The sequence below is a fragment of the Spermophilus citellus genome (assembly GCF_964194105.1).
Source record: "Spermophilus citellus genome assembly, chromosome: 4".
In the NCBI taxonomy this organism is placed as follows: domain Eukaryota; kingdom Metazoa; phylum Chordata; class Mammalia; order Rodentia; family Sciuridae; genus Spermophilus; species Spermophilus citellus.
Genome location: NC_138185.1, coordinates 228,534,500 through 228,557,498, shown reverse-complemented (window position 1 = coordinate 228,557,498; position 22,999 = coordinate 228,534,500). Strand labels below are relative to the sequence as shown.

Here is a 22,999-nt window from a genome sequence, read left to right as displayed (position 1 = left end):
ACACTCTCCCTCCTGGGAGGAGAGCCCTCCTGGTCCCTCCTGCTGGCTCTGCTGGGTCTGCAGGGTGAGCGTGCTGCCCACAGCCACCCTCTGGGTGAGGACAGACAAGTGCTCCTGGGTCAGCCATGGCCATGTGCCTCTTGTCTCAGCCCCTCCCTCTCCTGACCTTGCTCACCACCACAGCCACTGTCCAGCTCTGCCCCTGTGAGGCCAGCTTCTTACATGGACAGGAGACTGAGGCCAGGAAGAGGCTGTCCTTCAGGCCTGGCCTTTTCTCCTAGCACTGTAACCTAAATTGGGTCCTCAGCTGTGCACCCCTGTGGCAAGTGCCTGAGGCCATCGACACATGAAGAGGAACTTTCCTTTGGCTCCTGATTTCCAGTGCTCTAGTCCATGAAGAGAGGAGTCCACTGCATTCACACCTTTCCTGGGTGTGCCAGGGGCAATGCAGAGAGCCCACTGTGGGGACAGCCACCCACCTAGTTTGAAGGACTCCAAAGAGAGGGAAGAAGAGATGGGGTCTGACAGTCCCCTTGCAGGGCATGTCCACAGTGATTGACAGATATATGTGTCCTAAAGTATCCAGTACTTCCCAAGGAGCTGAAGATCATCCTTAGAACATGGAATTTTGAAAGACAATATGCACACTAATCATTCTATCCCTGGACACAAAGGTTTCACGTCCATCTCTTAATGCAGACACATTCAGTCCTCATCCTTGAGAGTTAAAGGCACAAATACTTCATCTTATCTCAGAAGCACAGTTCACAGACTCCAAAAGATTCAGGGAAACCCTACTGTGTGCCTTAAAATCAAAGAGGGATTCTATTCTCCCAATTTTATAGGAAGGCTTTTGGCAGCCCCACCACACAGCCCAGCCGGACATACCCTATGGACTCCCTCTTAGTGAGCCTGCCCTGCAGCTTCCTGGGCAAGGGCTGCTCGCTGCTGGCTCCTCTGATCCAGGGGTCTCCTCAGCATCACTGGTCCATCTTACAGCCCCATGAATTACCTGCCAGGGCTGCCAGCAGGGACTCTGACCCCTGACCCCCATCTGACCTCCCAGCCCTTCCTTTCAAGTATTCATGTAAGCCTCCCTGACCCTGTAGCTCTCACAGTCTGCCACCTGCAAAGCCAGCATGGTGTGGCTGAGGACAAGGTCACCCTCAGCAGGGAGCAGGTCCCGGCCTCCCGTGAACCAGGGCTGGGAACCTCTGGGCCCCTTGCTGGCTGAACAGGGGAAACCATGCCCTGGGCAGTCCTGGGTCAGGAGCCCAGAGCTCTCTCCCACAGGCCCTGCCCTGGAGGGTCTTTCAGGTCTTCATCTCTGCCTCTGAGCTGGGGAAGCTGGGCCTTGTTGATCCCTGGGATCCTGAAACACCCTCCATCCTCTGGGTGAAAAGCCTTGGGCTGCTCCCAGTGGACCTGCTGGCCTCACCCTCCCAGCTCAGCCCACTCAGAGATCAGGACTGAACACAGCTGCTCACCATGGGGAGTGTGCTCAGCTGGGTTTTCCTGGTGGCTGTTTTCAAAGGTAATGAATGGAGAACCAGAGGTCCTGAGTGTGTGCGTAGACAGGAGGGAGAGGGAGAGTGGATGAGTGCCAGTGTCCTGACCAGGCTGCCTCTGTGTTTGCAGGTGTCCAGTGTGAGGAGCAGCTGGTGGAGCCTGGGGGAGGCCTGGTTCCCTGCGACTCTCCTGTGCAGCCTCTGGATTCACCTTCAAGTAGCTACTGGGTCTTCCAGGCTGCAGGGAATGGGCTGGAGTGGGTCTGTACATTAGCAGGGGTAGTGGTACCATAAACTATACCAACTCCTTGAGGGGTCGACTCACCATATCCAGAGAGAATGCCAAGAACACGCTGTACCTGCAAATGAGTAGTACTAGATCTGAGGACACGGCCACCTATTACTGTGCTATAGACAGTGTGGGGACCTCAATGTGAGCCCAGACACATACCTCCCTGCAGGGTGCACAGGGCCAGCAGGGGGTGTTCAGCACACGGGGAGTTCAGGTCAGCCCAGGAGCAGGTGCAGAGAGGAGCTGAGGCTGGTTTCCTGTTGGATATTGCGGCTTTTTCTCTATCCCCCTGGGTCCTAGGCAAGTAATACTTTTTAATTCAGTTTGTATATTTCTCTGATGTCTTTGATGGAAGTGTTTGTTCCTTGGTTTTTCAGGGCGTCTGAAACACCAGGGCCATTCAGAGCCCCATGTCACAGGGTCCAGGTTAAACACTTGCAGAGGGAGGTTCAGATGGATTCCTGCTGTGCACTGGGGCTTCCCCTCCATTCAGAGATTCTCTGTGGATCCTTTCCAGACTTAGGACCCGGGGTCTCTGCTCACAATTCTACAATCAATAGTCACCACTGCAAGGGAGCAGACATTCACCAGGCACAAGCACAGGATGAGGCCACACTTTCTCCTGTGAGTGACCTCAAAGTGGGCCACGTGGCTCCTTAGCCCTCTGCAGAACTGAGGATAGAACATGCTGAGATCCATCATCAGTCACTCACTGAGGGAGGAGGGCCCGATCCCTTATCACATGCCTGATGTCAACTGTTCATCAGAAAATCTGCTGTCATCAGGTCACAGAGACTCAGGACAGCTCCACAGTCCAGCACAGGGCAGCGTGGCCCTCATCACAAGTGTGCACAGGCAGAGCTCATGGAGCATGATCCCTTCAGAGAGAAGAGCCATTTAGCAGCCAGAGGAGGAGGAGAAGGTCCCCAGGGGTGTAGGGGCTCTGTGTTGGGGCCTTCCCGCAGAACCAGGAGGGACATATTCATGACAGTCCACTGTGATGTCCAGGTGGGGACCTTCTACACATCCAGAGAAATGGAGGGACACATTGAGTCCCCAACGGTGATGCCCAGGAGAGCTGGGTGGGTGCAGCAGGACTCTGCTTGCCTGGGGAGCAGGGGAGAGAGCTGAGCCCCCACAGTGTCAGGGATCTGCAGAGAAAGTTCCACCTGGATGTTTAAGGTTAACCAGCACCAGAGGAAGAGGCCCCCAGGGGCTTTCTCAGCACTGTGACCAGATGTGGGGCCAGAGGGGATGGGGAAGTCCCCAGTCATAATGTCTAGGTGACGATGGCTGTATAAAATGAATTAAAATAATTAGTGAATATGGCATTGGCTGTCCTCAAATATTTGGTACAATTCTCCTGTGAAGCATCTGCCCTTGACCTTGTCTCTCTGGGTTTTGACTCATAATGTGACCTCTGTGACTGTCACTGCTCTGCTCAGGCTGCTTACTGCTCCTAGGCTCAGCTGGGAAAGGTGCACAGTTCTGGAAATTCATGCATCCACTTCTGCATGTCCCACTGTGGTCAGGGATTTTGTCCAGGACGCCTCATGATCACTTGTATTTCTAAATACTCAGAAACACCTGTTGAGCAGGTGTTATAACTTTGCATTCTGCTCCCACTACTGTGTCACCTAATGCAAATAATTCTTTCCTAAATGGTGGCTGAAGAGTCCCATGGAATCCTTGATCTTTCCACCTGAGGAGTGCATTCACTGCACCTTGGTCAGGTGTTCCTGGAGCAGCTGGGCCTCACAGTCCTGGGGGCTGCATGGTCCTGGGGCCACTCTGGCAGCCTGGACAGCTGAGGGGCTGCTGGCAGAGCAGAAGAGGTGCAGCCCATGTGTCTCCAAGGACTGCCTGGGGTGGCCCTCCAGCAGGCCCAGGTCAGCAGTGCAGCAGGCCCCATGAGTGGAGAGGTGGCTGTCAGATTAGAGGACAGCCCAGGGCAGGCAGCACCTGGGGACAAGGACGAGATGCTCTCAGCACCCAGGGCTGGCTTTGCACCTCCCCAGGGACTCTGTGCAGTGGCTGCTCAGGGCCTGCTCAGCTGCCCTGGGGACCTTGTTAGGGGTTACAGGTTCCTGCAATGCCACCTGGGGTCCTGGGAAAGGTGTGTGGCCCTTACAGCTGGCCCTGCTCTCAGCATGTTCTACCACTCGGGGAGGGCCCAAGGCTCTTCCCTCCTTTGTTCAAGTGTGGACTTATGGCCAGCTGCATCCTGTGTCTGCAGGTGGATGGACAGTTCCTCCCTGACCAGCACACTGCTGGGGAGGGAGGCTGAGGGGAGCAGCCAGCCAGCTGCTTCCCAGGACCCTGGTGGGGTCCCTGCATGGCTCTGTGCAGTGGAGCCTGGTGTGGGGCCCAGGCTGGCTCTGCTCTGTCCCCACCACTGCTGGGGCCTGTTTCCCAGAAGTTCCCAAACTGTGCTGGGGGCTTGGGGCTCAGTGGCTCCAGCAGCACAGGTGCCCCCTGTCAGGGGTGAAGGATGATTGACAGCTGCGTGTGTGGCAGGGGCAGAGGCAGCACCTGCACAAGGGGCCCCACTGAGGGTGGCTTCAGCAGAGGTCCTGCCTGTCACCCATGTGCTCTGTGTGGTGGGGCAGGATGAGCCCTCCCTCCCTCCACAGTGCTCTGTCCTGCACCAGTGGCCACAGACTGACCCAGGCCTATGGGCAGGGCGAAGAGCAGGGGCCTCTGCAGCTCCCTCATCCAATATGTCAGCATCCCAAGAAACTGGTCACGTAAACAGAAGTGCAATTTTCACATGTGCTAAAGTGTCTCGGTGTTTTAAGTTCAAAACCAAACAAAAATCATCCTTTCTAAAAATCTTAATTGTAACTGAATTACGGATTTACATTTGAAGTAGGAGCCCACATTTTTTCCAAAGAGAAGAGGATACATTTTAAGGTCTCGTTCAGGTACTGAGTTTTACATATAACTCAAGAATCCAAAGCATGAAATAAAAATTTACCAAGCAAAATCTTGCAACCCTCCAAGGTGAAGAAGTCTGGAGAATTCGAGTTTTCCCAGGAGGCACTGAGTGCTCAAGTCTTGGCCTTTCAATGATTTCTGTGCTTCTGCAAAGAGCTGCTGACTACACTTCTGGACTTTTTCCCTGTCATGCTTTTTATTATTTTTCTGTATACTTTACTCACTTCCTAGGAAATTTTTTTTAAGGTTATGATTGTGGAAATAGCACAGGTAACAGTGAAATTAAAAGAATTATAATGATTGACTGAAGTGGATTGAAATGTGTTAATGTCATAATAGTGAATTCCATGGTCCCAAAATGAATTTCCAAACAATAATATCTTCAGGTCTAATGTTCCTAAAATTAAAATTCTAAAAGTCCACTAACTTACCACATAATTTTCTAGCATTTATTTAAAGTCAGTAAACGTACAAATAATTACATTACTATCAAGAGGTAAATTGAGGAATCTCACAAACACACAGAGCATTTCTGGGTTACTTGCACAGCAACACACACTCAGACCCACAAACTCAACTGCAAGCCCACACTCTGACCTCAGTTTACCCAGAGGAGCAGAGGACGAAACCCCTAAAAGGAGAGGTCAAGAACTCGCTGCATGAATGTGATCCCTTTGGTTTTCCCCGTGTCCCCATCTCCATAGCTCTGCTCCTCTGAAATCCTGTCAGGAACCTGAATCTAAAATGAGACCCAGGACTGCAGGGCGACCTCACTGACCTCAAGCTGCCCACACTGTGAAGGTCAGGAGCAGCTCCATGGAGACCATGCACAGGTACAAAACAGACATCTCCTCATTCACTGGAGGTTCCAGAATCCCTGTGTGTGCCCAGAGGCAAGGGGCCTGTGCACTTCTCAGGAAGCAGAGCTGCAGCCAATGCAGACACATGGGAACGGAAACCTCTGCACTGTCTCTACCTCAGGCCTCATCAGAGCTGCAGGGAGGAACACAGGGCAAGGGGATTCTTCATAGAGGGAATTTAAATATGGGAGACACACACCTCCCACCTCCTGAGGTCAGGTGTGGGTCAGGTCCAGCACCCCTGGAGCTGGCCCAGGAGATGTGGCTGCTGTGGCTGTTGCTGGCTCTATTCTGCACTGAGCTTCCAGGAGGAACACCTGCTGCCTTTCCCTCAGGCCTGGCCTTCCCTGGAGGACATGTCCACATTCTCTGTCCACAGTCACTCCCTGTTCCTGGGTAATTCTTCTCCCATCCAACACATCAACATGGCCCTCCCCGTGACTTCTTCCCATCCTCTGTGCCCTGCATCTGTGTGGACACAGGAGGTGCATTCTGCACACTCCACATGAGACCACAGGCTTGGCAGACACGGTGCTGGTGATGGACAGCAACAGCCTGGACACACCTCGCCCCTCCCTGCACATGAGCCTCTCACACAGTTGGTTATTTCCCTGGGATCTTTATGTGAATATGAAATAAGGAGATTAAATCCCTGGAAACTGACCAGGTGGAAGGATTACCAGGACCAGGAACTCACTGTCATGGTTCACATATGAGGTGGCCCACAAGCTCACGTGTGAGACAAGGTTGAGAGGACTAGATTACCAGAGCTCAAATCTAAAGTGGATTAATCCACTAACATGGATTGACTTGCAGTAACTGTAGGCAGGTGGGGTGTGGCTGGAATACTTGGATCACTGAGGTTTGCCTTTGGGGGACACTCTGTGTCCCTGTTGGATGAAGCTCACCTGCTTCCTGGTGGCCATGTCCTGAGCTGCTTTCCTCCTCCACGCCCTTCTGCCATAGTGTTCTCCCTCCCTGGCCAGAGCTATGGACTTGCCACCTTGCACTCCAGCCTCCTAAGTCATGACCCAAGGGAAGCTTGTCCTCCTCTGTGTTCTCAGAATTTTGGTCAAGTGACAAAACAATGTCAAAATTTTGATATATTTTTAGGTTTACTTATGGCCACATCATACATCCAATAACTTTTTCTAATTTTGACCAACACATTTTGCTGAATGGTGAAAGAAAACTGAAGCCCTGGCACAGGTGAGGTGTTGAAGACCTCACACCTGGCACAGGTGAGGTGGGGATGAATATCATTTGGCTCCGGGATCCCCAGGTCAGGAAGCAGGATCATCTGAAGATGTCTCTCCTTTGGTCGGCCTGGAAGAACCGCTTTCTAAATTAAATGATTTACCAGAATTTTGAAACTTCACCCAATGTCACACATGGCTTTGCAGGTGGTGAAAAGATGGAGACCACCAGGTCTTACCTAAGCCACCCCAGGACCAGGAGGTTGGGGGGCAGGCTCAGTGCTTGCAGGGAGTTCATGGTCAACACCACAGGGAACAAGGAGAGGAGCCCACATGTCTTATTAGCGTGCTGTGATCACTCAGTTAGGCAGGAGGTCAATTCCTGAGCCTCATCGGGAGCTCAGCAACTACACCTGCCCTCTCAGAGATACCACCTCACTAAAGAGTGTCCACTGTTCTCTCCAAATGCTGGGCTGTGGGCAAGGCAGGCCTCACTGCAGTGATGCTGCACAGGGAAGGGACCTGGGCCTCCTCCCTCCCCCAGCCTTCCCTGCATGCCGTCCTGTCTGCTGTCAGCCTGGCTCTGCTGCTCTGGGGGACTCAGGGGCTCTCAGCCTCAGGCTGCAGCTGAGAGCTGCCTCTGCTCCCAGGACTCTCACCTGGCCCAGCACCTCCATCCTGTCCTCTCCTGGTGGAGACCAGGGGGCAGAACAGGTGAGGGGAAGAGCTCAGGGCAGATTCCCACCCACTGCTGTCCACAGGCATTGGCTGGACACTCAGAAGGACAAGCAGGGCAGATGGTGGGGAGGGCAGTGGGCACACAGCAGGAAGCCCCTCCCCTCCTGAGACCCTGCTCCCTCCTCTCCTGCTCAGTCTGTAGCCCCCAAGTCTCACACAGATGAAAGAGAGGAACTAGTCCTGAGAACAAAGGGGGGCTCTTCTCCTGGATGTGGGGAACCCCATCCTCAGCCCTGGGCTCTGTTCAGTCATCACTGAGGGCTTCTCCTTCAGGGCTGGGAGGTGAACCTGGGCCTCTTGCATGCTGGGCACGTTCCTGCCACTCTGAGACCCTCCCAGGTGCAGGGAGGAAGGGCTTGGAGGAGGCAGGGCTGGGCTCAGGAGGGTGGGCTCCCCCTCTGACAGCCTTCCAGCTCCCCTGAAACCACCTGCTCTCCTCTCACAGATAAAGCTCCACTTGGGTTCCAGACAGGGACACATCTCAGGAGCACAGAGGACCTGGGCAGCCTGACCTCAGCCTCTCCAGATATCAGAAGAGCCTCCCCCACATGCAAATCCCTCTTCCTGCTCTGGGTTCAAAGGCCCTCTGGGCTGTGGGAGCTCCCAGCTCTCTGCTCAGACAGGGCTGAGGTCTCTGGGAAGGCAGGTGTGGTCTAGAAGATGAGGTTGCTGGGTCTTGTCCTGTGCCTGGTCACAGCTCCCCAAGGTGAGTGTCCCCAGTGTCAGACCTGGGTCCATGGGGAGGTTGTGACTGCAGGTGACTGACAGGGTGTGACTGTCCTTGTCCCCAGGTGTCCTGTGCCAGGTGCAGCTGCAGGAGTCAGGACCTGGCCTGGTGAAGCCCTCGCAGACCCTGTCCCTCACCTGTGCTGTCTCTGGTTACTCCATCACCAGTGGTTATTGCTGGCACTGGATCCGTCAGTCCCCAGGGAAGGGGCTGGAGTGGATAGGGTACATATGTAGTGGTGGTAGCACTTACTACAGCCCATCCCTCAAGAGCCGAGTGTCCATCTCCAGAGACACGTCCAAGAACCAGTTCTCCCTGCAGCTGAGCTCCCTGACCACTGAGGACACAGCCACCTATTACTGTGCCAGAGACACAGTGAGGGGACCTCAGTGTGAGCCCAGACACAAACCTCCTGCAGGGTGCCCAGGGCCAGCAGGGGGCGCTCAGCACACAGGAGCTCAGGTCAGCCAGGAGCATGTGCTGAGGGCTGTTTGGGGTGGTTTTCTGTGTCTGGGTCCTCTCATATGCTCATGTCCCAGGGGAGCCTCTGTATTTGTGGCCTACATTAACTTTGATGGCTTTGAAAATGATTGTTTTTAATTCTATTTTTCCTTTCAAAATAGGACGTTATAGATATCTTGTTATTCACTGTGACCTGGTCATGCACAATCATTGACTTTAATGTCTCTTTCTCTCACTGTGCCTCCTCATCCTTTTCCTCTGTTCCCCAATTTCTTTGCCCTACTTATCTTTCCTCCATTTCTTTAGACTTTTCATGAAATCAACACTGTATGCACTGTGTGTCTATATGTACACTGTATTTTATATTATATAGTGAAACTCTATGCTGCACTGTACATGTGCAGGATCCATGGGATGGGCCCTTCACATCTGCCCAGTTCTCTCCTGGCTCCCCCTTTCTCTGTCCCTCCTCCCTCATCTTGGTCACCTTCCTCTTTCACTGATCTGTTCTTATATCTTGGGATTCCTGCTGCCTTTATTTTTCTTATTTTCTCTATCTTCCACATGTGAGAGGAAACTCTCAATCCCGATGCTCTGAGCTTTCCTATGCCCCTTGTGCTAATGTTCTCGAGCCCCATCCATTTACCGTACCTTCACTCTTCCTAATGGCTGAAAAGAGCAGCATTATTGGTATATAATCCACATTGTCTTCATTCATTCATTATCGATGGAGCAGGTGCAGAGGGGGTGGGGCTGGACGCCTGCATCTGGGGCCTCTCATGAACCAGCTTCCCAAGGGAGCACTACGTACATATTTTATGTACTGATCTGTGACTTATATAAAAGAAACAATTTGGATTTTTAAATTTTTACTTCTGTTTTTATTACCACATCAAAATTATAAATAGATTGCATTTCAATTTACCATAATAAAAATCATGGGACATAATTTCCTTTTTTCAGCAACCTAGCATTTCCCTTTCCCTCCCCTCCTCTCTACTCTCTATCCCTCCCTCCTGACCCTCTTCCTCTTCCTTTTCCTAACACATCTTTTTAGTGATCTGTTTACATTAGTGCTTCTTAGAGCACATGAGGGAAATCCACTGTGGTGTCCTCATGCAGCTGCACAGGTGGTTGGTCAATTTCCTTCCACCTCCCCTCCCATCTCTGTCCCTCTTTCCTCTCCCTTGATCCCCTTCCTCTCCTCCCTCCTCCCTCTTATATCTCCTTGGGATTCCTCCCAGCCCTTTTTTCTCTGTTTTGTCTGGAATTTGTATTTCAGAGTAAACACTTGACATTTCACACTGTGAATCTGGTTAATTGAAATTAACATGATATTCTCCAGTTCCTTCCATTGACCAGATAATGCCCTATTTTCCCTCTTCCCCATGGCTGGGTTAGACCCTGTTCTGCACAGACACCAGCTCCCTTTATCCAGTCATCTGTGATGGGCGTCTGGGAACGCTCTGTAGTAGAGCTGTTGTGAGAAGCCCTGGTACAGACATCGAGGTGCTGTAGAGCTGTGGTTTGCTGAATTTACTTTTTAGGGATAAATACCAAGAAGTAGGAGAGCTGGGTCACATTGTGGCTGTATTCCTGGTCTTTAGAGAAATGTGCATTCTGACTTTCTAGAATGGCTGAACTAAGTAGAAGTCTCACCAACAACACTTCCCTGGATCTCTTCCCACATCTTTGCCAACACGTTATTATTTGTGTTCTTGATGATGGCCCTCTAATTGGTGTGAGATGAATTCTTATTGTAGTCTCAATTTGCATTTTCTGATTGCTAAGATTTTTAGCATGATTTTCTATATTTTTTGGCTACTATTATTTTCTATTTTGGGAAGTCTGATCCGTTCTTTGCAATTTACTTATTGGGTTATATTTATCGCATCATAAAGTGCTTTGGGTTGTTCACATGGACTGGATATTAGTTCCCTGTCTGGGGAGCAGGTGACAATGATCTCCCTTTATGAAGCATCTCTCCCACACTCTTGCTTGTTTCCATTGCTTTGCTGAAGGTTTTAATTTGATACTGTCCTATTTACTGATTCTAGGTTTTGATCCTTGCACTTTAGTAACCTGGTTGAGGAAGTCGGTGCCTGTGTCAGTACACAGGACGGTTGGTGAATTATTTGATTCTAGCTCTTGCAGAGTGTCTAGTCTAATTCTTTGATTTCTGGCCAACTTTGAGTTGGGTTTTGTAGGGTGGGAGACAGTGACCTATTATAATCTTTCACATATTGATACTCAGTTTTCCCAGCTCTATCTATTGATTAGGCTGTCATTTCTCCAACATGATTTTGGAAACATTTTCAAGTGCCATGTAACTGGACTTATGTTGGTTTGTCTCTGTGTCTTCTACTCTGTCCCATTGTTCTCATGTCTGCTTTGATGCCAGCTCCATGCTGGATTTGATGCAGTACCTCTGTCAAATAACTTTTTATTTTATATTTTTTATCTGTAGTTGGACAAAATACCCTTACTTATTTATTTTTGTGTGGTGCTGAAGGTCAAACCAAGGGCCTTGCACGTGCTACACAAGTGCTCTACCGCCAAGCCACAACCCCAGCTGCCTCTCAAATAATTTGAGGTCTGATGTCGTCATATCCCCATGTTTGCTCTTCCTACATAGGATTGCTTTGGCTGTTGTGTGTTTGTAATTTCTCCACACAAATATTAGGACTCTTTTTTCTCTTAGGAATGTTTTTGGTGTTTGTTGGAGATTTTGTGGTATCTGTGTGACACTTGGGTCAGTTTGGCCATTTGATATTATTAACTCTGACTGTTCAAGAACATGGTAGGTCTTCCCATATCAAAGTTCCACAATGTCCCCCTGTGGTGTTCACTGTTTCCATGATACAGATTTTTCACTTCCTTTGTTGTATTTTTCAAAATATTTTAAAGATTATTTTTAATTGATTTTATTTTTTAAGTATAAGACAGAGGAATGTATTCCAATTCTTATTGCACATATAGAGCACAATTTTTCATATCTTTGTATATAAAGTATGTTTACACCAATTCATGTCTTTATACATGTAATTCAGTTATTTCTTACCTTCCACTGCTTTTGCTGATGATTTGTTCTTCTTTTTTAGGGCTTTGAGATGTAGTGTGAGGTCATTTATCTGTTGACTTTTACTTCTTTTAAGGAATGAACTCCATGCAATAAACTTTCCTCTTAGTACTACTTTCATAGTGTCCTAGAGATTTTGATATTTTGTGTCTATATTCTTATTTACCTCTAAGAATTTTTAAATTTCCTCCTTGATGTCTTCTGCAAACCATTATTAATTCAGTAGCATATTGTCTAGTCTCCAGGTAATGGAGAAATTTTTATTTTATTTTATTTTTTGTTGTTGATTTTCAATTTCACTCCATTATGATCTGATAAAATGCATGGTAGTATCTCTGCTTTTTTTTATTTGCTAACAGTTGCTTGATGCAGGTTGAATATTCTATATGTGTCAGTAAGTCTAAGTTATTGATTGTGTTATTGAGATCTATAGTTTCTTTATTCAACTTTTGTTTGGAAAATCTGTCCAGTGGTGAGACAGGTGTGTTAAAGTCACCCAGGATTATTGTGTTGTGGTCAATTTGACTCTTGAACTTTGGAAGAGTTTGTTTGATGAACATAGCTGCACCATTGTTTGGGGCATATATATTAATGACGGTTATGTCTTGTTGGTGTATGGTTCCCTTGAGCAGTATATAATGTCCATCTTTTTTTGGGGGGGTGACTGGTTTTTTTTAATTTCAAAAAGACACTTGTCTATATCCAGTATCAAAACAGTTTCACTATTGTTTGTCTTTCTCCCAACTGGCCCCAAGGAGACCACAATAAAGGAGAATACATTTTAAGCCAATCAGCTGCAGGATGTACAGACCTCACAGATACCTCACCTAAAGTGGGGGTTGGGCTGGAAAAGAAACTCTGAAGCATCAGCACACTGCCAGCCCACACTGCAGGACCCCCACAGCCAGATGAGTAGGCCAGGTAGCCCAACCCCAAAGATGCACTTCCTAAATAATATAGAATTTTAAAAGTTTTGTACATAAGCTATTCAAGATTCTCCATCACTGACTGATACAAAAAGCATAATGAGATGGTGCTTTTAGATACAGCAGCTTCAGGTCCAGAAAAGGTTGGTGAGATGAGTTTCATATGGCTAAATCAGTGGCCAAAACATAATTCTCTTTCTTTCTTTCTTTCTTTTCAAGCAGGCAAGAGAGCAATTAAGTGGTCACCACAAGATTAAGGGGCTCATGATCCATTCTTTGACCACTTGGGAAGTAGGTAGAGATGGGAGAAAAATATGGTTTCAGGGCTCAGAGTATGGCTCAGTGGTAGAGCATTTGCCAAACATTCACAAGGCCCTGGGTTCAATCCCCAACACCAGAAAAACAAAATCTCAGAGGTCTCACCATGTTAATTTGGTCATTTCTGATGAAAAAGAAATTTAAAAAGAATAACGTTGTCTAAAGATACATTAAAGCTAAAACCAAAACAAAACCTGAATGGCAAGGTTTTCATTTTTTGGTGAACTCCTCTTGGAATCACCTTTCTGGTTTGGCAGGTACTTTGCACAGAGCAATGAGGTTTTCTGTAGTGGAGTCTTTCCCTGGGCTCTGTTTGGCCCTCAGTAAGGGAGGCCCATTCCTCTTTTCCTCCTCTATGGAGAGAGCAATAGGGTTTAGGCTGGAAAGTTACCTTCCAAAGTGAGAAGGGAATTAGAGTGCTGCTTCAGAGCTATGAAATTATTTGGAATGTTTACAAATTCTTACTGTAACAACAAAAAAGTAATTACAAAGTGTCTACATCACAATGTGCTTTTAGAGACACTTTGTGTTCTGCTCACATTCCCTTAAATGCTGTTCCCAAAGGTGCTCAGCCTCTAGCCCAGCTGGAATCTCTGGGAAGAAGCAGAGACAGTTTGGTGAAAGGACAGGGGGTGGGGGTAGCAGGGGTGTTGAAAGGAGAAAGCAGCCTTCCATTTAAAGACCAGCCTCAGTTTCAAGGCAAGCGTTAGGCTGGCTGGCCTCAGGTGGAGTCAGGGTCAGAGGGAGGAGGAGCTGCAGGCAGGACTGGGGAGTCTGCATCTCATTCAGGTCAAGCAGAGTCTGGTCCAGCATCCTTATGTACAAAGTGCTCCTCATTGATGCATTTCAGCTTATCTTCCAAATCATCAGTTGTCTTTTCCAGTTTGGCTACCAATCTCTCAGCAAACACAGCACGGGTCTCTGCCTCCTTGAGTTTATCAGTGAGGATCTTTATTTTTTCCTCATATTTGTCTTCTTTTTGAGAGTACTGCACTTCAGCAGCTTTCAGACACTCGGGTTCTGGTCCATCAGTCTTATCTGCTCATCCATCTCTCAGCAACAGGACTCTGCCAGCTCAGCTCCTTCCTCTGTGCATTCCAAGTCTCATTCAGTGATGACTAACTTACAAGCCACCTCTTCATAGGCCTGCCTAATTCTTGTGCAATGTGCTTAGCTTCTTTGAGTTGGATTTCCTGGAGATCCGCCTTTTCTTCATTTTTTAGGGCCCAGTTTTCAGTAACCTTCAAACCTCTCTCACTTTCATCCACAGCTTTTCTGCTTCCTCCAGCTTTGCAGGGCAGTAGCGAAGCACTCCTGAGCACGGCCCAGGGCAGTAGTTAGGCGCTCCTGAGCATGGCCCAGGGCAGTAGTTAGGCGCTCCTGAGCACGGTCCAGCTCCTCTTCAGCCAGTTGGATCCTGCAGTTCAAGGAGGCTACCTCAGCCTGTTCCCAGGCTGCCCTTCTCCCTCAACTTCCCACTGAAGGCGCCCAGCCCTCTCCTGGGCATCATCCACTTGCTGCTGCAGAACCTGGATCTTACACTTCACCACCTCGACAGTGGTGATCGCACCATGGTGCCCACCCACCTGCTTCTGATATCTGCCTTCTGCCTCCTCTGCTCAGCACTGCAGCGGCTTCTCACGTGTAGTGTCCATCTTTATCCCTTTTGATTAACCTTGGCTTGAAGTCTACTTTATTAGATATGAGAATGGAAACCCCTGCTTGCTTCCACAGTCCATGTGAGTGATAAGATTTTTTCCAACCTTTCACTTTCAGTCTGTATATGGCCTTTCCTATCAGATGAGTCTCCTGGAGACAGCATATTGTTGGGTACTTTTTAATCCAATCTACTAGCCTATGTCTTGTGGTTGGTGAGTTAAGCCAATGATATTTAGGGTTATTATTGAGACATGGTTTGTATTTCCAGAAATATTTGTTTATTTTTGTCTTTCAACTTGACTTGTTTTCCTCTTTGATTAGTTTTTCACTTAGGGTACTACCTCCCTCTGCTGATTTTCATTGTCATTTTTCATTTCCTCTTCATGGAATATCTTTTGTAATGCCGGTTTTCTAGCTATAAATTCTTCTAACTTTTGTTTATCGTGGAAGGTTTTCATTTCATCTTCAAACCTGAAGCTTAATTTTGCTGGATACAAGATTCTTGGTTGGCACCATTTTCTTTCAGAGCCTGATATATATTGTGGCAGGATCTTCTAGCTTTCAGGGTCTGTGTGGGAAAATCTGCCATTATCCTGATTGGTTTTTCACTATATGTAATCTGATTCCTTTCTCTTGTGGCTTTTAAAATATTCTCCTTATTCTGTATGTTGGGCATCTTCATTATGATATGCTTTGATGTGGATCTGTTGTAATTTTGTACATTTGGCATCCTGTAGGCTTCTTGAACTTGGATTTTTAATTCATTCTTCATGTTTGGAAAGTTTTCTGATATTATTTCATTGAATAAATTGCTCATTCCTTTGGTTTGAACCTCTATGCCTTCCTCTATCCCAATAACTCTTAAATTTGGTCTTTTTTATGCTATCCTGTATTTCTTGAATGTTCTGCTCATGGTTTCTTACCATTTTCATGTGTGGTCTATGGTCTATTCAAGATGATTTCTTTTATCTTCATTGTCTGAGGTCCTGTCTTCCAAGTGGTCTACTCTGTTGGTGATGCTTTCATTTGAGTTTTTAATTTGGTTTATTATTTCTTTCATTTCAAGGATTTCTGATTTTGTAAGAACCTCTATCTCCCTGTTGAGATGATCTTTTCTTTCTTGGATTTCTTTATGTAGCTCATTGTTGAAGTCAACTTTCACTGCGTGTATTTGTTCTATTATGTCTTCTTTTGAGTTTCCAGAACATTTTAATCATGTGTATCCTGAAATCTTTCTCTGTCCTTTTTCTGCTCTAGCTGCCAATGATTCTAATGAAGTGTTGTCTTGACTTGTTTGTGGAACTTTCTTCCCTTGTCTTTTCATGTTGCTCATGTGTCTTCCTTTCAACCTCTGTGGGTCTGGGGTGTTTGTTTTTTACCCTATAGATTTGTAGTGCTCTTGTAGGGTTCCAAGGCCCCCTTTTTGGGGAAGGACGATGTTAATAGGTCCCAATATCAACAACATTTCACCTATGAACAATTTGTTATTATTAAGACATTTACAGCTTAGTTTCAATGTCCGGAAATGTTGGATTCAATTATTATTTAAAATATAATCAGTAGTTTCATAAAAAGGTTTACAGTTTCTGGCTGTGGACAGTGAACTGGGGGCAGGTGTAGGATGATATGCTGCTCAGATGGAGATTTGATCTGAGAACCACACCCTCCAAAAATGGCGAGAAAGCTTTTCCAAGTTGGTGTTGTTCTGCTTCCAGTGCCGGGATGTCTGTTGAGGTGGGGGAGCTGGGCAATGGCCTTGTGCTGTGGATACGTAGCAGCCAGGTAACCAGTGTAGGAGCCAAATGCAGTCTGGAGTTTTGCAAAGGTGCTGATAGGTGGTTCTGCTAAGCCACTTGAGTGTCGTGCATGGGCTAGAACTGCTGGCTTTTGGCCTGGAGTCCAGAGTCCTACTCGAGCACAGAGGCTCTAATTTCTGTATGGGAGGTCACAGTACTGGTGATTTCTGTGAAAATCCACTGTTTAAAGGTCCTCTCACACTCTCTGAGATGTTGCATTCTGAGACCTGGGTCATGGAGTGTCACAGAATGGTGACTCTTTCTGGCCCACCATCTTGAAGTCTGTCTTAAGATTATTTCGAATGGGACCATTTTCCTGATTTTTTTCTCAGCAGACCTACTTTAATAATGAAAGAAAGTGGCTTACTTCTGTATGTGTGATGTATTTAACTACATTGCTAAAGTTGTTTACCATATCTGGAAGCATCTGATGAAGACATTGGTTCTTCTATGTATTGGATCCCCTGCAAGCAGCATAGTCAGACTTCTGTCTTTCCTCTGTAACCCTTTAATTTCCTTCTCTTGCTGAATTGCTATGGTTAAGAGTTTTTAGAAACTGTGTTTACAATGCAAACAATCAAAGAAACAAAGAGATGGTTCCTAGAAAACATAAAGAAGATTGAAAAATCATGAAGGAACTAAAATTAATAAAAAAAAGAAGACAGAAAAAAATAAAGATAAAAGACAAGATATGGCTACTATGATATCCATAAGATTATTAGAGACTATGTTGAAAAATATCCTCCAATACACTAGAAAAACTGAAGAGATTGAGGAAATCCTAAACACATGTGACCCACACAAATTGCAGCACAAAAATATAAAAATCTACAACAGAAAAAAATCAAGCAATGAAAATGAAATACCATTAAAATTATTCCAAGAGAGAAAAGCTCAGAAGAAGATTCTTAGTTAATTCTAAGAGAACTTTAAAGAGAGATAAGGCCAACCTCCTCCTAATATTCTGTGAAATGGAAAAGGAGAAACACTGGAGAAATCATCCTAAAAAGCCAGTAACACCCTGATTCCAAAACCAAACAAAGACACATCCAGAAAAGAAGACTGCAGACAAATAGCATTGATCAACATAGATGTGCAGTTCCTTAATAAAATAATGACAAAATACATTCAAAAACATATAAGAAGGTGATGACCATGAGTAGGTGGTCACCACCACAGGGTTGGGAGGTTGGCTCAACATAGACAGTCCATAATGTCATATCCATCTGTGATTCACCACATAAATAGAGGTGAGGACAAGAGCACACCATCACATCAACAGGTACAGAAAAGGCATTGGACATACTTCAGCACCCCATCATGGTTAAAGCACTGGAGAAGCTAGAGGTATGAGGGCCTCATCTTGACCTTCTAAAAACTACATATGACAAACCCAAGGCCACCACCATACTGAATGAAAAAAAAAGAGTTCCTCTTAGCTCAGGACAGGGACAAGGATGTCCACTCTCCCACTCTGATTCTGCTGGGTCCCTGCACTGCACACTCTGACACAGCAGCAGTTTCACATGAACAACACACAGAACAGCATTATTGAAGTGGAAGTGACTGCACTGTGGTCACCAGGGACAGATACTGAGGAAGCTCAGAGGACGCTGGGGAGTCTTTTCCATGGGAGAGTCTTCCATGGGATTCCCTGATCAGGGCTGTCCTTGGGATTCTCTGTACAGCAAACAGGGAGCTAAGCCAACCCCCAAAGAGGAATGGTGACCTGGACACTTGGTGACCCTCAGGCTCATGGTCCTCCTGGATCCCAAGGAGTCCCTGAGACTCAGCACAGGATTCAGACAATTTTGCTGCTTGTAGATGGAAGAGAAGGGGCTGAGGATCAGGTGAGGTTCCTGCAGTGGGACAGGAAGCTAGCCTGGGTCATCACATCAGCTGAGGCCTAGTGAGTGGCAGGGGGCGCTCTGACCAGCCAACTCAGGAAACCCTTTTCTTGACAAAGTCTGCCCACCCCAGACCTGGCACCTGAGAACAGGAGCCTGTCTGCCCAGGTCCTGCCTGAGACAATAAGTGGCCCTGAACCTGACTGTCCACACAGTCCTGGAAAAGGCAGAGGGGAGACCTGAGGGACATCCAGGGAGGGAGTGTGATGACCCCTGTGCCAGGAGCTGCTGAGACAGTAACTCAGATGTTCTCTATCGCTGCCCTGCTGGACTCTGACCCAGAAAACAGCCACCACCGTGACCAGCACAGCCAAGAGCTCTCTGCTGTGGAAGCCCTCACCAGGGCAATCAGGACACAGTCTAGGGGACTCCAGACCCCAGGGGCCATTACGGTCAATCAAGTTCTCTCCTTGGTCCTGTGGCCATAGTCTCCCTCCTAATCAATCCTCCTGAACCAATTTGTTGTTGCTATTTGTCCAACTCCCAGGGAAGTGAACAGGACCTACCTGCTTGCACACTCAAGTGGAGGCCAGACTAGGACACATGGCCCCCTCCATATGAACACATAAGAAGGACTGGGGGGGATAACAGGCCCCCCAAGGCAGAGCCAGCATGGACTCCCATCACTTGCCCATGTTGAGAAGGGTCTGCCTCCTTCGTGGGTCATTCTGTGCACTGGGAAGTAACCCAAGGCCCTCACCATGACCTCTGGCTCATGAATGCAGGAGCAGGCTGCTGGCCCTGCAGCTGGGGCTGTGTCCTCCACACTTTCTTCTGTAATGGTCCTAAGTTTTACTTCCTTAGAGTTAAACATAACATTAGGTTTCCTTTACACATAATTATCATATTTGGAAGGTAATTTGTTGCTTTTTAGTCCCGGTACTCCTTCCACAGACACACAGGATTTGGGGGACACTTTGAGTCCCCCACAGGGACTCCCAGGAAGAGCTGGGCTGGTGCAGCAGTGAAGCCAGAATCAGGCAGATAGGCAAAGGTGGGATCCAGAGAATGGAAGGATTGGAATGCCAGTGCCTTCAGAGCCCTTTCCCACCCTAATCAAGATAACCTGGTCCTGCTCCAACCTGTTGCTAAGGTAACCTGCCCCAGGGATTTTCCCACAGAGAGTCACCAGCCAATCTGCTTCTCACCTTTTGGTCATCCCATTGAGCATCTCCAGGGCCTAGTCACTTGTGGAGGAAGGAGAGAGAGGAGGGGAAGAGAGCACGGGAACAAAGGAAGCCTAAGACCCATGAAAAAGGAGGAGCAGGCTCACATCCAGGGAACCAGGTTACCAGTGATGGGGATACCTGCAGTTATGGTGACGATTCTGCTTCCTCACATGTTGGAGTATGAACTAGAGAAGCACACAGACACAGGCCTTATTAAAGCAGGGCTTATTTAAAAGGGTGACATAGACGTCTCCTGGAGGGAGAAGGGGCCATAGCTGGTTTCCTGGTATCCCCATAACAAAAGGGGTTCTGCCACTTTTATATGCCCTAGGCTGTCTTTGCTCCCCTTCCCAGAGCCCAAATGTCATCTCTGCCAGGCTCAGGAACCCTGTGCCCACCTTAAGCCTCATCTCAGTTCATCCCACTCACTGACCTGGACACCCTCAGCTCACCTGGTCTCAGTGTGCACAGAGGGCACTGGGTCCACTCCTCACCTCTATATCCTGGAGTGTGGGGTGAGTGACCTGAGTGTGCACCTATGAAGGAGCAGGGTGCCCACAGCAGATACAGGAGCAGGACAGGGCAAGACCACACACCTGTGGGAGCTGGAACCCACTCTGCCCCTCCTGAGGTCCTTGAAGATGAGGCTGGGCCAGGCCTGGCCTGTGTCCACCCAGCTGGGCACTGATGGGAGCCTTGGAGCCTGGGGTTTCAGGACCTGGGAACATTACAACTGTGATTCCCTCTACATGTTGCAGGACCATCCCGAGGTCCCCTGCCCTGGCTCTGCTCCTTCATTCATTGTTAGTCACCATCAGTCCATCCTGCCATGTCTCTGTGCCTGCTGTTTACTTCTCCCAGGTGCAGTCTGGGCAGACCTGGTGGGACCTGGCCATCCCCCTGTCCTGTAGTTGGCTGTGGCACCATGGCTGTGGGCAGAGGGGCAGAAGGGAAGCTGTGGGCAGGGTGAGCTCTCTGGGGAAAGGCAGGTGAGGACGTGGACTGGACCTGAGTGGTGCTGGGCAGGCGGTCTGCATGGCCACCCTGACACACTCAGCAAGAGTGGAGGCTGGGCCTCAGGATTGTGTCCTCTGCAGTTCTCCTCTGACTGCAGCTGCCCAGCCAGGCCCTGCCCCTGAGCCCCATCACAGCCCTGAAAACTTCTTATTTTGAGGCAGGTTCTCCCTAAGAAGCCCAGTGTCACCCTGAACTAGTCGTCCTCCTGCCTCAGTGTCCTCAGGGCCTGGGGATATAGGTGAGCCCCACCATGCCCAGCTGGACTTCATGAACTCTGATGCCAAGTCTCATCCCCCCATGTTCAGATAGGTCCCCTCTCCCCTTTCCGTGACTCCTGCCCATTCCCAGTCCCTCCAGTGCCCTTCCAGTTATGGATCAGGTCACATACTCACCTGAATACTGACGCCCACATAATACCAGAACTGTCCACCCTTGGGCACCCTTGGCAATGACTGGAGGCAGTTCTTATTCTCCTATGATAAGGGGGGATTGTCCTAGGCAACCAGTTGTTGGATACCACTGAGGCTGCCAAACCTCTAGCCATCACAGCACAGCACCACAGTGACATATTGTCTCACCCACGTGCCCATGGACTGAGCTCAGAAATGCTCTGAGAAGTCCCAACCTTGTCAGAATCCACAGAGCTCTGTGTAGTCAGAGTGAACTCTGTGGATGTGAGCTGTCTACCCCTCATGATGAGGCTGTGTGAGAGCCACACCACACTCCCAGGGCTCCAATGGCAGAGGTGTCCACTCCTCATGCAGCTCTGTGTGGCCTGTGGGCAGGGGTGGCCTGAGCAAGGTCTTGGAGGGAAAGGGGCTCCCTTGGCAAAGACCAGGAGGGAGGGTGGTCAGCTCTGCATGGACTGTGGGAGCTGCAGGTCAGCTCCACTGGTCTCAGGGCCCTGAAGACACAAGATGTCCAGGACCACTCTGACCCCATCTTGCTGTGAGGTGACCGTGACCCTGGAAGCCCCAGGACACCTGGCTGCTGGGGAGAGGCAGATCGGAGCCTGCCTGGGTTTCACCCCCTGAGGCTGGACTGCAGGGTCACAGACAGGGACACCTGGGCTCTGTCCCTGCTCCTGTCCTGAGAGTCCAGGTCCAGCAGGGTGACCATGAGTGTAGGCAATGTTTATACCCAGATTGTCCTAAGGTACTTCTGGCCCATTCCATGGGATCAGATCATTTGTGTATTTTCAAAGGACGTGTTTAGAGCTGTAGTGTAGATTGTTGTGTGATCAATGTGTAAGTTTCAAGTAAGAGTGTCATGTTGTCTAACAACTGCGGCCCCTTACATTTCTGTCAGTAATCCTTCCAGGTTTGTCCACAGTTTAGTATTTTATTTGTGAATATAATTGTGCAAAATGTGCGGTTCTTTTGGTGTATTTACAGATACATAATCAATATTTTATAGATTTTAAGATTTGTTTCTTTTTGCCTATATTTCTACCTGAATTTCCTTGTCTGTTATCATCTCTGCATTTATTATGTATTTTTCTTCATACTAAATGCAATACCTTGGGCTGGGGTTGTGGCTCAGTGGTAGAGTGTGCGTCTAGCATGTGCGAGGCCCTGGGTTCAATCTTCAGCACCACATAAAAGTAAATAACTAAAGTAAAGGAATTGTGTCCAACTTCTTCTAAAAACAATGTTAAGAAAATAATAAATAAATACAATACCTTGATGTTCTTTTGGTGTATACCTCTGGTAGCCTGAGACATACCTGAATGATAATTTAGCACTGTAAATTTTATTGAAATTTCATGAACAATAGGGATATTTCACCTAAATGAAGACAGAATTTTCCCCATATCCATCTTCCCCAGTGTCTAGTTTCTGTCTGCTTCTCCTCATTGAGACCTTAGGACTTGCTCTGAGGGCCTCGCTCAGCTTATAACCAAGCCTGATGGGTGCTGATGTCACGTCCCATAAACATGACACCCCTCACTTGCAGAGACTCTGAGTTTGATTTCTGAAGCTCACGTTTCTGACTATAACAACTGTACACAGTTAAGGAAATTAGATTTAGGTATTCACAGTTGAATATGTGTTGAAAAACCTGAATATGAATTGATGTGTTGTATGTTGTTTTCTTTCTTATGTGAGGGTGCTTGATCATCCACATCACTAAGAATGTCAGCATCTCTCTCCATCAGACAACATCTGGCCATTCCAGCTGTATTTTCCACTTACACTGAAACCTAGCTCTAGTGAGGCAGAGGACAGCACCCTGACACAGGGGAGCCAGGTGCCATGATGGATCCCAGGCTGTGCACACCCAGCTGTCCATCGCCTGTCCCTCCTGGGTGTGGGGAGCCCACCAGCTGCTCTGCCCCAGTCACTGTGAAGCACAGCCTGGCTGTGGGCCACAGGTGCCCCGTGAGCTGCAGAGCCCCAGGACAAGTC

At 48.1% G+C, this 22,999-nt stretch overlaps 1 pseudogene across 1 annotated transcript in view; it reads right to left on the bottom strand.

Annotated features, from left to right (window-relative positions):
- Positions 1-13,718: 13,718 nt before the first annotated feature.
- LOC308647394 overlaps positions 13,719-22,999 on the bottom strand; it is a 130,743-nt pseudogene continuing 121,462 nt past the window's right edge. Inside the window, exons 3-4 of the transcript in view lie at positions 14,356-14,629; positions 13,719-14,318 (exon numbers count right to left, since the gene is read on the bottom strand). The product of the transcript in view is annotated as an uncharacterized misc_RNA (transcript). The remainder of the gene's footprint in view (positions 14,319-14,355; positions 14,630-22,999) is intronic.